Raw genomic sequence first — 13,210 nt, forward strand, 5'->3', positions numbered from 1 at the left:
ATATATATATATAAAAAACCCTCAAACTAAATCCACTGCCATTGAGTTGATTCTTATTCATAATGACCCAATAGACCAAAGTAGAACTGCCCCAAGGCTGTAAATCTCTGTGGAAGCAGACTGCTTCATCTTTCTCCCATGGAGCCACTGGTGGATTTGAATCACAGACCTTTTGGTTAGCAGCTCAATGCTTTAACCACAGTGAATGCATAAGCTAGAAAATCAATTTCATGGCTACAAGGTACAGAGTATGACCACAGATAACTTAAGGGATGCCGTTAGCCCCTGTGGCTAATGCTCTTAATTCTGTGTGCTTTGTGAGCAGGAGCACTCCAACCTTCTCTTTTATCACTAGCACAAGGCAAGGAAAACTTATTGCTCTGCATTCTGAAGGGCAGTTAGGTCAAGAATCATTCTTTCTTCTCAGAACCATTGGGAACTGTGATCCAGATTTCAACTCTACTTTTTCAATAAGTTTGAACTGAAGATTTGGGGCTTATAATATGCAAGTCTCACACATGTCAGTGATATGAGGGTAGGGACTGTGAGTGTCTAGTTCACTATTGGATCCTCAAACCTAAAAATGCCTGCTTTATAATGAGTTCTCAAGTAGTGCTCATTGGCTGAACAAATGATATAGGAAACTGCAGAAGGAGGGTGGGATACTCTTAACATGAGGCAACAATTTCCAGAAATATGATGTTCAGGGCTCACTATGAGGGTGGCCTTGGGAGTTTTGGAAACCTAGTCAGCCAGCTTTGGCAGTGAGAAGCAGAGTGGACAGGACTGAGTCAGGAGATGAAAAGACAGCATGTTTTTGTTCTTTGTGAAATAATTTAGTGAAGTTATGCCAATTACCCAGAGGCTAGGAACAAACATGCATTTTTAATAAGAATATTGTGAGAACTGAATTGTCACAGGGATATTTCTTGGTTTTGCATCACTCTTCCCATAATGGTACTTCTGCCATAAATATAATGAGAACTCTAGTTTTATTTAGAGTGTTAAAGTAGTAAAAATATCTATAAAATAAAGCACTATAAACTCATGTCTCTGTAACTAGTTTTGTGACTTAAGGATAGCATATTCTAAAATCTACACCTCACTGTGTGAAAACTTGGGTGCACCTATTCATTCCATATGAGGTCAAGGACTGTTTTATAAGGAGAGGGAGAGTGATCCAGGGAAACTCATGGAGGATTTCATGGCTGGGTGACAATGGTTTCAGGATTAGATGTTGCAACTGAAGGGAGAGGTGTGTATTTTTAAAGGGTGATCCATAAACTAGCCTCCCAACTCATTGCCATTGAGTTAACTCTGACTCATAGTGACCCCCATTGAGTATCCAAGGTGATAAATCTTTATGGAAGTGGATTGCCCCATCTTCCTTCCACAGAGCAAATGGTGGGTTTGAACCACCAATCTTCTGGTTAGCAGTCAAATGCCTTAGGCAAGGACACCCTGAGTTAAGAACAAATCAGTGGCTTTGCTTGACTAAGGAGAAAAACAGGGAAAAGGTCTTATGGAACATGTGGTATATGGGGATACTGTTCTACCTTGAGACAAGAGCAGGACCTGAACAGTGGACCGTAGACTGATGATGACAAAGAACAACCAGATTGTTCCTCATAATGCCCCTTAAGTGGATCAGCACCAAGTGTTAGGTTAGTGTATTCTAACCTTTTTTTTTTTTTTTTTAAGTGTTAATATGATGAATACAGGAAGGAAGACAAATCTGAGGATGAGGATAAAAACAAGTGAAACTAGTCTGAGACTTCATTTCCAGGGGATAAGGCAGGGCCAGGTAAGGAAGACAAGTCAATGGGTAACAAGCCAGCAGGATGCTGAAGGTGAGTAGGTGAAAAGACCAAAAGCAGGAGAGAATATAAAGTGTCCAGGAAAATTGTGAGTAAGAGAGCCAGGCACAGATTTCTGGGCTTGTGAAAAGGCAGAAGGGGAGGACAGCCATGGCTTTCCCATGGCTTACCCTAATGCCAATGTTTAAACAAGTCCTAGAAGATGAAGATGGAGAAAACTTTAACAAGAGAATTTAAATACCCTCCTGTTTTCCTCACATGCCCTCCTTCAAATACCACAGCAACACTGACAATGTAGAAGTCAGACTCTGGTGGGAATACAATCTGTATACAACTATTTTGTTGTAGCTAGATTACTGTGAAAGCATTATCCAATTACTGGACAATCACAAAGATTTTTATCAAAACAGCAGTGTCAAAGCTAAAAGACTTCATATACTGGAATTATCAAAATAAAGCAATAATAAGGACATCTACAGATTAAGAAAAGACTGAGTTTATCACAAGGACTACTGCAGTAAAGTAACTTCATAATGATGTATGTACCTCAGGAAGAAAAAGCATCTAGAAAAAAGTCCTGAGATTCTAAGATTGGTGATTAAAGAACATATCTTAATAAATTGTTTCTAAATTTATATAGAAGGGCCCAAGAATAGCCAAGAAATTCCTGAAGAAAAAATCTGAGGTGCAATTGACACCACCCAAAAAAGGAGGTCCACTGGTCATACTCTGATTAATAACTCAGAGGCAAGGAGATTGTTGTTTTCAGCATAGCTTTTATTATTTGCTAGTAAGCAAGGAGATAAGGGAAATATTTTCCCAAAGCACTGTCTCCCCTAACATAAGCAGTTAAAACCACTGCTGTCAAGTAGGATCCAACTCATAGTGACCCCTCCTTGGGGTTCCAAGGCATAACAATAAGTAGATTACCCAGTCATCTTTCTGAGGAGGAAACCTCCAGCCTTCTGGTTATCAGTCAAATGCCTTAGGCACCACGCCACTAAAATTCCCACATAAGGAGGGAAGTTTCCAAGCTTATGGGGAAGAGAGGAGTTATACATATTCAAAGTTTTTTGGGGAGATATCATGCATTATTCATAGGGGGAAGGGTTATAGCCTATCATGGAAGTGGCTGATGGACCCCTTGCTTCTGAAATGGGTCTGTGTAGTAGATGATGTAGTTCCAGTTATTTTTAGTTCCTTGACATGATTCTTTACACTGCGGTGTCAGCGAAAGTGTAGTTTCTTTACTTGCGCATGCTCTACAGTATGGCTGGAACCAGCTCAGAGTTAATGGCTGTGAACAGGAGGGTTGGCAGGAAATCGGGTAGGGAGTGTTTCTTTCTACTTGGCTAATTGGACATATCTTTTGGCTTGTTGATTGCCTATAGTGCACATATGTCCCATTGCCATGAGTGATAACAGGCTTTTTTCTAGCTTCACTGGCCTAAAATATAAGTTGTTGTTGTTGTTATGTGCCCTCAAGTCGGCCCCGACTCATAGCGACCCCTCCTTGGGTTTCCGAGGCAGTATCACTACAAAAGTAGGAATGCCCAACCAAATATAAGAGGTTTTCTAAACTAGCAGGCTTCATTCCCCACTGAGAGATTCACACTCCTCATTCTTGAGGGGTTTTGGAAAGAGATCTCTTCTGAAGGTGCTTCCAGCAGGAGAAGAGCATTAAGGCCAACCCCTTAAAGGAGTGAAATCATCAGTGAAAATCTCTAGCTGCCTCTGTTAAACTAGGATAGACTTCCGGTAGGGATGGAGTGTTATGTTAACTTTTTCAAGGCTCTCTCCTTCCTCCAGACAGATAGGTTGAAACCTTTGAGCTACCATCGTCTGAAAGTGAATTCTTTGTGGCCTGGAAGAGACAAACTTGGTAATGAAATTGGTGGTGTGGTGCCTAAAGCATTTGAATGCTAACAAGAAGGCTGGTAGTTCAAACCACTCCTCGGAGGGAAGGTTGGGCAATCTACTTCAGTAGTGATACTGCCTCGGAAACCCAAGGAGGGGTCGCTATGAGTCAAAATAGACTTAACGGCTGTGAGTTTGGTTTGGAGCCCAATTATTAATTTAAAAAATGGCCACTAGAGGTTCCAGGAGGGACATCAACCAAGGGACAGTGGGCAGAGCTGATTTTATAGTTTCCCAGATTTTCTCGCTATTAGGCCCAGAATTGGAGTTATGTAACCATATAGCCTGGTTATATACCTATTGTATGTTAATTTCTACTTCTCCAGAAGAATTAATATATGTGCACCAAGAAATGTTAGCCACAGCACAAACTCTTCTATCTTAGGTTAGGTTCTCTAGACAAGCAAAACCAGTAGAGAAAGAGAGAGTGAGAGTAGTAGTTGAGTTGTGTGTCAGCCTGGTTTTGAGTAGCTGGGCAGCTGGATGTAGTTATCCTCCACGATGAGATTGGTAATGAACTATATGGTGGAATCTACTGGAACAGCTGAGCAGCTACTTTAGGGATATGGTCTCCTTCTAGTATAGAAGAAGACAGTTTTGAGAAAGGTCTCTGATCTTTTGGGTACACTTGGACCCTGCATGCAGCTGAGGCATCATCTCAATAGCCTTCCATGCTGTCTGCCAATCTGGGGAATGAGTTAGTGGCCTGCCATTTTGGTTAATAATTTGAGGACTGTTCCATTTTACTTATTGACCTTAGATTTGTCAGCCTCAGCAGCCAGTAGCTGACTGAGTTAAGAGAAGCCTCCAGCTTCAGTGGGCCAGGAGCAAGAGCCAGAGCTGAAGGACAAGGTCAAGTGGCCTTAACCCAGCCCCTAGAGCTGGCACTTTGAACTGACTTCTAGCCTCCTAAATTGTAAGACAATAAATTCCTGTTTGTTCAAGCCATCCACTTGTTGTATGTTCTTTTAGAACAGCACTAGAGGGCCAAAACAGAGAGACAGGGAGAGAAATTTATCTCAGGAAAGTGGCTCACACAATTATAGAAGCTGGTAAGTCCCAAGTTCCTGGATCAAATGTCAAGCTGGAAGCTTTTCCCAACTCACACAGCTGCAGAGGCTGACAAGCCCCAGATTGGCAGGTAGTAAAGCAGGCTGCTGGCTTTGGCAGATGATGAATACAAGAACAGCAGGCAATATGGTGGATTGTTGGCTCACAGGACAGTTGTAGAGGTTGGCAAGTCCCAAAATCATGGGCCAGATGTTAAGATGGAAGCTTTTCCTGACTGACACAGCTGCAGGACTGACAAACCCAAGATTGACAGGCAGCACAACAGGTTCGAGATCCAACAGAAAGTTCCCCAATATTCCCAGGATGTCTGTATATATTTTAGAAGCAGGCCACACCCTTAAGGAAACTCTCTTTCAACTGATTGGTTGCTCAAAGCATATACATCAGTTCTCATTATGGGAAAGACCACACCACAACTGCCTAAACCACTCAGAATCATGGTCCAGCCAAGTTGACACAGAACCTTAACTATCACACCTCTTCATTCTGTTAAAAGGTAATCCAGGGCAAGACAGTAGTCCAAGACCACCTTGGCCATTGAATCAAGACTTCTTTGCAGGGCCACTGTAGACTGGACCATGGCTTCTGCTAGCTTCTCAATTGTCTGAGTCATATTCTTCAAAGTAGCCTTGTGGTGAGAAATCCTATCCCCCTCACAAGGGGCCAGGAACGCTACTGTGGCTCCAGTACTGACTAGGATGTGTCTGATAGGTTCAATGGGGGATCCTGCCAGCCCCCAGCATTGGGACCTGTAGCATGGAAAATGTTAAGGAAGTCAGAGCCAGGGATCAGATGTTCCAACATGCACTCTCCTGACACAAGAGCTGGATTTAAGCATGGGAATGTCCAGGCCTCTGAGGAGACCACTGGAGTTGAGTTCAGGATTGTAGGCAGAAAAGTATTACCACTTAGCTAAGTGTATCTGGAGTGGAAAAGACCTCAGAGAGTGACCCAGAATTAGATTATGAAGGGTAGAGTTTGCCTAAGTGAGCCACAGTTCTTCAATGGCTTCCTTTTTCTTTTGGGAAAGGCCAAAGTTCCGGAAGGTGAGTATGGGGGTGTTAAGTGATGTGACACCTTTCCAACCAAAAATGTCACAACAATTTCAAGTATTGAGGGGCTTCTTTATGCATTCAGTGTTGGCTTCTTTGAAGGTCCTGATGGGAGTGGTCATAAGCCCCACCACTTTGGGAATTCCCGTAGAACCGTGTGGGACCCTGGGTGCCTTGAAACAGATCCAACAGTGAGATAAATTGGCCCCTCCTGGTGGCACTACTTGTCAATTGTATAAGGAAGTTGCTGCCCCATCCTCTTATAAAGCTTTTAGTCTCAAGCAGGAAGAGGAGTACTACTCCAGCAGTGCTCCACATTTTCAAGCTTTTATTTAGCTATGTACTAAAATATGTACATATTTTAGCTATGTAAGTTAAAATCAGGCAAGCCAAAGAACAAGGGGATTGTCCTAAAAGATTCAAGGACTGGAACTTGCTTCTTTAAATAAGACTGATTAAACAGGCATGCAGCAACTAAACAATGAAAGAAAGATAGGAATAAGCCTAAGAGGATAAAGGGGACTTCTTCTGGGGACATACTTATCTGATTTTTTTTTTTTCTTAAACAACTACTTGAACCCCTTGAAAGGTTCACAGGTGTTTGGATCTTGTTGTGCTATGTGCTCTTCACACTTCTGGAGTTGGGCACTCAAAATTGTTCCATCATCTGGGAAGGAAGCACTAGCACCTCAAAACATAAAATAGAATGATAAGTATGCCCACTGTGGTGGTTATGTTTCTGTGTCAACTTGGCTGGGCCTGGTTGAGTGGCTAGGCAGCTTGTGGTAGTTATTCTGCATGATGTACTGGCAATCAGCTCCACGGTGAGATCAATCACAAGCAGCTGAGTAGCTGCCTTTGGGATGTGGTCTGCTTCCCATATATAAGAAGCAACTTTGGGAATGGTCTCTAGTTTATGGCATGCTTGGACCCTGCACGTAGCCATGTCTTTTTTCAGCAGCCTGCCATGCTCTGCCTACCTGGGGACTTATAATGGACTTGAATTTATGGCCTGCCATGTGGTTTGGTAACATCAGGAGTGTGCCTATTTACTTGTCAACCTTGGACTTGGCAGCCTCAGCAACCAGCAGCTGCCTGAATGAAGAAAAGCCTCTAGCTTCAGTGGGCCAGGAGCTGGAAGCAGAGCTGAAGTGCAAGGCTGAGGGGCTTTCACCCAGCCCCTAGAGCCTGGCACTTTGAACTTGGACTTAAAACCTCTAAACTGTGAAAGAAAAAAACTCCTGTTTGTTAAGGCCATCCCATTTGTAGTATATTCTTGTCAGAGTGGCACGAGGCAACTAGAACACCCACTAAGGCACTAAGAAATGTATATCTTTTTCACCATTCACTTCATTACTTACCTGTTTTCTTCGAACAGCCACTTAATTCTCTCATTTTGTTCACAGGTATTTGAATCTTGACTTCCTGAAGGTGTGTCAGGCTCTTTCGATTGGAAATAGAGTTTTACTTGGGAATGATGAATCTAAGTAGTAACTAACACCTTCTAGCCTAAGGGCAGAAGAAGTTTTTATTAGAACTTGATATGGTCCTATCCATTTTTTGGACAGCTGGTCTTCTGGGCTTACTTCCTTCCAGGTTCTTAAAAGCACTAGGTTCCCTGATTAATATCTATAAAACTTCTTATTACTGGGCCTAAGGATTATCTAGTTACAATTCTCTTAGACAGCCTGTTGCACCTGTCCCAGGTATATGACATATTAACATTTGGTGAGTTTCTTTGTCTTTATAAAAGGCCTCCTATAGGTCAGCTCTAACAGGATTAACTTTAAAGTACCTTTAAGGGCTGCCCTTATTCTAGTTAATACTATGGTCAACAGGCTAAACCCATGATTTCTGAGACTCTTGGCATAATTTCACTAAAGTTTTCTTGAGGGTTTGATTTGTCCTTTCAATCTTTCCTGAAGATCGCAGTCTCCACATTGAGTGGAGTTTATAATTTATGCCTAAAGATTGAGACAGGCTTTGAGTTATTTCAGCAGTAAAGGCAGGGCTGTTATTACTCTGCAAGGTACAGGGCAGTCTAAATCTAGGTACAATTAACTTTTAACAGCCACTTACAGAATTTTGCCTTTTCAGTCCTAGTAGGAAATCCTTCTACCAATCCTGAAAAAGTGTCTACAAAGGCTAGAAGATGTTTAAATCTTTTGCATGAGGGCATGACTATAAAATCTATTTACCAGTCTTCTCCTGGGTAGATAGATTCCTTGGTGTCGCACAGATTTTGCTAAAGAGGAGGCACCAAGTGAGTGCCTTCTTAGGCATATCTCACAACTCAGATAATTATTGTACAACTATTTTCAATCCACTCCCTTGTATTGAGCTTTTAAGTTGTAAATACAAAGGCTCTGGGCCATAGTTGCTGGCCTAAGAGACTGCCTTAACTATTCTCCATAGCTGGCCCTCAGGAGTATAGACCTTGCTGTTTTCATCCATATACCACTCATCGGCCTGTCTGTTAAATCCTCTTATTTCTGCATCTTGAATATCCTCTTGGCTGACTTTTGGAGTGCAGAAATAGTGGCCTATATTAGGAATGAGGACCATATGCATTCTTATAGTATAGCTGCTTTCTTAGCTATACTATCAGCGTTGTTGTTTTCAGTTATCTACTCTCTGAGACCCTCTATAATGTATGACTGTCACTTCCTTAGGTTGTTGTACAGCTTCAAACAGATTTATAATTAGCTCACTGTATTTGAAAATTTAAAAATTCCTCTTCTGGGGAGTTTGAAAGTGACATCCTACAGATAATACCCATAATCCCTCCCTCATTCATCTGAAACCCAGAACAACTAGGTAAAGCAGATACAATAAAGATATTGAAATTATGAGCAGCTAAGGAGAAGATACAATATTCTATCTGCATTAGATCTGTGAAGGCAAAGAAAGAGAGCAGGCTAAATGACTGGGGGAAAAAAGGCGGGCCTGCCCAGCTGGCAGAGACACAGACAAAAGATCTCAAGGAGGGGACAAGTTAGAGAAGAAGGAGGAAGGAAAAACTTAAAAGAAAACACTGCAGAACCCCAGGCACTGAGGACTTAGAATAGCCTCATTGGGAGTTTTACAAGGTGAGCTGGGATGTTGAGGGGTAGCGAAGATCCTACAGGCAAATGGATTGGGACCCCTTCCTTTGGCTTGGGCTTCCACAGAATCTGGAGCAGAGTGGGAGAAAGGAAGAAGAAGTGCCCTCTGAGTTGGTGGAGCTCTGGAGTGGGTGCAAGACAATGTGTTTGGGCCCATCTCCTGGAAACCCTTTGTGGTCTGGATTGAATCTGTACACTGGGTTTTTGCAGCTTATCAGCCCACCCAGAGAGGGGTAACACACTTTCTTGGGACTAATTCCAGATTTGAAATAGCTGGGCACCATCCTCAGCAAACAAACCAAAAAACAACCAACCAAACAAAAAAACACTGCTGTCAAGCTGGATCCAACTAATAGCAACCCTCCCTTGAGTTTCCAAACCAGTATCATTACAGAAATAGATTGCTCAACCTTCCTTCCGAGGAGTGGCTGGTGGATTTGAATCACAAGCCTTCTGCTTAGCAGTCAAATGCCTTAGGTGCTATGCCACCAGAGCTTCCAAAAGGACCTGGACTGCCCTGTCCATGCTTGCATTGCTGACTAAATTTTCTCCCCCCAAGCGGAAAATGCCTTCAGCCTTTCTACCCCAGGATTCTCTTCTGTTGTGTGTGTTTTTTCCTTTTCTCCCTGCCTTGTGCAATAGGAGAAACATATTAAACCTCCACTAGGCCACCGTAGCTACTACAGATGGTAGAAAACATCTGTTCATCCTAACACCAAAGCCTATTCACAACAGAGATCTGCCAGTGAGTACACCAACCAGTAATTACACCAACACAGAGAAATCTGGAGAGTGACCCAATAGAGCTGAGTTAATAACCTAAGAAGTACACCTGATACACACTCCCAGATACAGTAAAACATAAAATCAGGGTGAAACAAATCAATACATAGCTAAAAATTAAAGACAACAACTTCAAAATGTCTAAGAAACAACAGAAAACCTAAGGGAGAAAAAAAAAAAAAAACCCACAGGACAAGACAATATAAATAAAAGCCCAGGCTAAAGAATTATCTATCATGGAGGAAGAAAAAACAATAGAACTATCTGAGAAACAATTCAGAAAGTATATATATATATATATATGACAATCCAAAAGAAAGCATATATATATGACAATCCAAAAGCTCAAGGAAACAACAAAAATAATCAACAAGAAGACAAAAAGTACCCTGGAAGAATTCAGAAAAACCATTCAAGAACAAAATAACAAGATAAATACAGAATTAGAACTCATAAAAAAACAATAATTAGAAATCCAGAAGATGAACACTACAATTACAGAGATAGACAACACAGTGGAAGGACAAAAGAGTAGACTAGAACTGGCTGAAGAACACATTTCCCAGCTAGAAGACAAATCCCTTGATGCCAGCCAGTATGAAGAAAAATCAGAACAAATATTTAATGGAAATGAAGACAACCAAAGAGGTATATGGGATGACATGAAAAGAAACAACATACACATAACTGGAATACCAGAACAAGAGGAGGGGGGAAAAAAAACACTGAGAAAATTGTTGAAGACTTGCTAACAGAAAGGTTTCCCCATATCGTGAAGGAAGAAAAGATATCCATCCAAGAAGGTCAATGACCCAATAGAGGATAAATCCCAAGAGAAAGTCACCAAGACATATCATAATCAAACTCTGCAAAACCAAAGACAATGAAAGAATTTGGGGAGCAGCTCAGGATAAATGAAATGGCACATACAATGGACAACCAATAAGACTAAGCTCTGATTTTTCTGCAGAAACCATGTAGGCAAAAAGGCAATGGGATGGCCTATACAAAACCTTGAAGGAAAATAACTTCCAATCAACAATTATTTATCCAGCCAAATTGTCCCTCAAATATGAGGATGAAATCAAGACATTCTCAGACAAACAGAAATTAAGGGAGTTTTTGAAAACCAGAACAGCTTCACAAGAAATGCTAAAGGGAGTCCTTCCAATAGAGAACCCACAACAGAGAACAACAAATTAAACTCAAGATACTTGACACCACCACGTAGAAACCAACCAGAAAAGGAGTCTCAAAAAAAGCTCATGAAAATGCACATAGAAAAATAAAGGAGTCAATCTGCTGACAGCCACAAAGCAAACAGAGGCAATAAAATTTTAATTATAAGACTTCCAAATGGAGAGGAAGACAGAACTATGTCTTTATAGAATAGGCTGTTCCAAACTTAAGGAGATAAGAATTTACTTCAGGGTAACCACACAGATAATTAAAAATCCTTCTAAGAAAATTCAGAAAAAAGAAAAACGTAAGGGCTTAGTAAGCACAAAAACAATAATATAATAATGAAGGAAAGAGAGGGAAAAAAAAACCACTTGATAACAAAATGAACTCGGCACAGAAAATACTTGCCACAAGGAAATCACAAACAATACAACAAAAAACACAATACAATGATAGCAGTAAATTCCTATCTATCACTAATTACACTCAATGTGAATAGACTAAATGCACCAACCAAGAGAAAGAGAGTGGCAGATTGAATAAGAAAAGAAAACACATGGATATGCCTACAAGAGACCTACCTTATACACAAAGATAAAAATAAATGAAAATTTAAAAGTTGGAAAAAAATATGCAGAGATAATGGCAACTAAAAAAGAGGTGGCAATATTAGTTTCAATAAAATAGACTTCAAGGTGAAAAACAGCATAAGAGACAAAGAAGGACAGTATATGATGCTAAAAGGGTCAATTGACCATGAAGACATTATCATAATAAATATCTGTGCAGTCAATGAAAAAGCTCCAAAATATACAAAACAAATATTAACTAAATTGAAAGAAAAAATAGACAACTCTACAATAGTAGTAAGAGAGTTTCACACACCACTTTCAAGGAGGAACAAAACAACTAGAAGAGAACTCAACAAAGATCGAGGAGAACTCAACAATGTAATCAACCAACTTGACCTCATAGACATGTACAGAGCACTCCACCCAAAAAAACACAATACAGACTTTTCTCCAGTGTACATGCATTATTCTCCAGAATAAACCATGTTAAGACACAAAACAACCCTCAATAAATTAAAAACATTGAAACATTACAAAGCATATTCTCAGATCACAATGCTATAATATTAGAAATCAATAATAGGAAGAAAAACTCCTGCCGCTGAGTCAAGGGAAAAAAATCAAATATGTGGAAACTGAATAATACACTGCTGGAAGACTACTAGGTAAGAGAAGAAATAAAAGGTGAAATTAAAAAAAAAAAAAAATCCTGGAAACAAATGAGGTTGAAGATACAACTTACCAAAACTTGTGGGACACAGCAAAAGTAGTAATCAGAGACCAATTTATACCAATAAGTACACACATCAAAAAAGATAAAAGAATGAAAATCAACACTTTAACTCAACAACTCCAACAATTACAAAAAGAGCAAAAGAAACCTACAGTACCCAGAAGTAAGGAAATAATAATGATCAGAACAGAAATAAATGAAGCAGAAAACAAACAAAACAAAGAAAAAAAAATGGAGAAAATAAACAAAATAGTAGCTGGTTCTTCAAAAAGATTAACAAAATCAACGAACCACTGGCAAATTTAACAAAGGAAAGCAAAGCAAAGATGCATATAACATAAATAATAAATGAAAAAGAACAACAGAACCAACTGAAATAAAAAAGATAATAACAGAATATGATGAAGAACTGTATGCCAACATATCTGAGAACCTAGAAAAGATAGACAAGTTTTTAGAAACAGAAGACATAACTAAATAGTCCCAGCCAGAGATAGAATACTTGAACAGACCCATAACAAAAGAAGATGAACAGGTCATTAAAAAAAAAAAAAAAGATGGGGTTCCGGTAAGATGGTGGAATAGGCAGAAAGAAAGACTGCACAGACCCTGTTCAACAAAGAAAAGGGGAGCCAATTAATACAGATAAAGAAGATAGTCCTGGACCCCTGAGCTTTGAAGGGAAGGATATAGAAGTGGACTAAACTCCAACTAGCAGAAGAATTTGCATGAAAACACCAACAAACAAGACGTACGAAGCTGCGGACTGTCAATGATCCTGATGGCACAGACAGCTTAGATATTGCTGAGTGGTGGTTGTTGTTTGTTGTTGTTAGGTGCTGTCGAGTTGTTTCTGATGCATAGCAACCCCATGCACAGCAGAATGAAACAATGCCCGATCCTGCACCAGCTCCATGATCCCTGCTGTACTTGAGCTGATCATTGCAGCCACCATGTCAATCCATCTCATTGAAGGCCT

This window comes from Orycteropus afer, unplaced genomic scaffold (assembly GCF_000298275.1).
Source record: "Orycteropus afer afer isolate SDZICR_OR568_19922 unplaced genomic scaffold, OryAfe1.0 scaffold00221, whole genome shotgun sequence".
In the NCBI taxonomy this organism is placed as follows: domain Eukaryota; kingdom Metazoa; phylum Chordata; class Mammalia; order Tubulidentata; family Orycteropodidae; genus Orycteropus; species Orycteropus afer.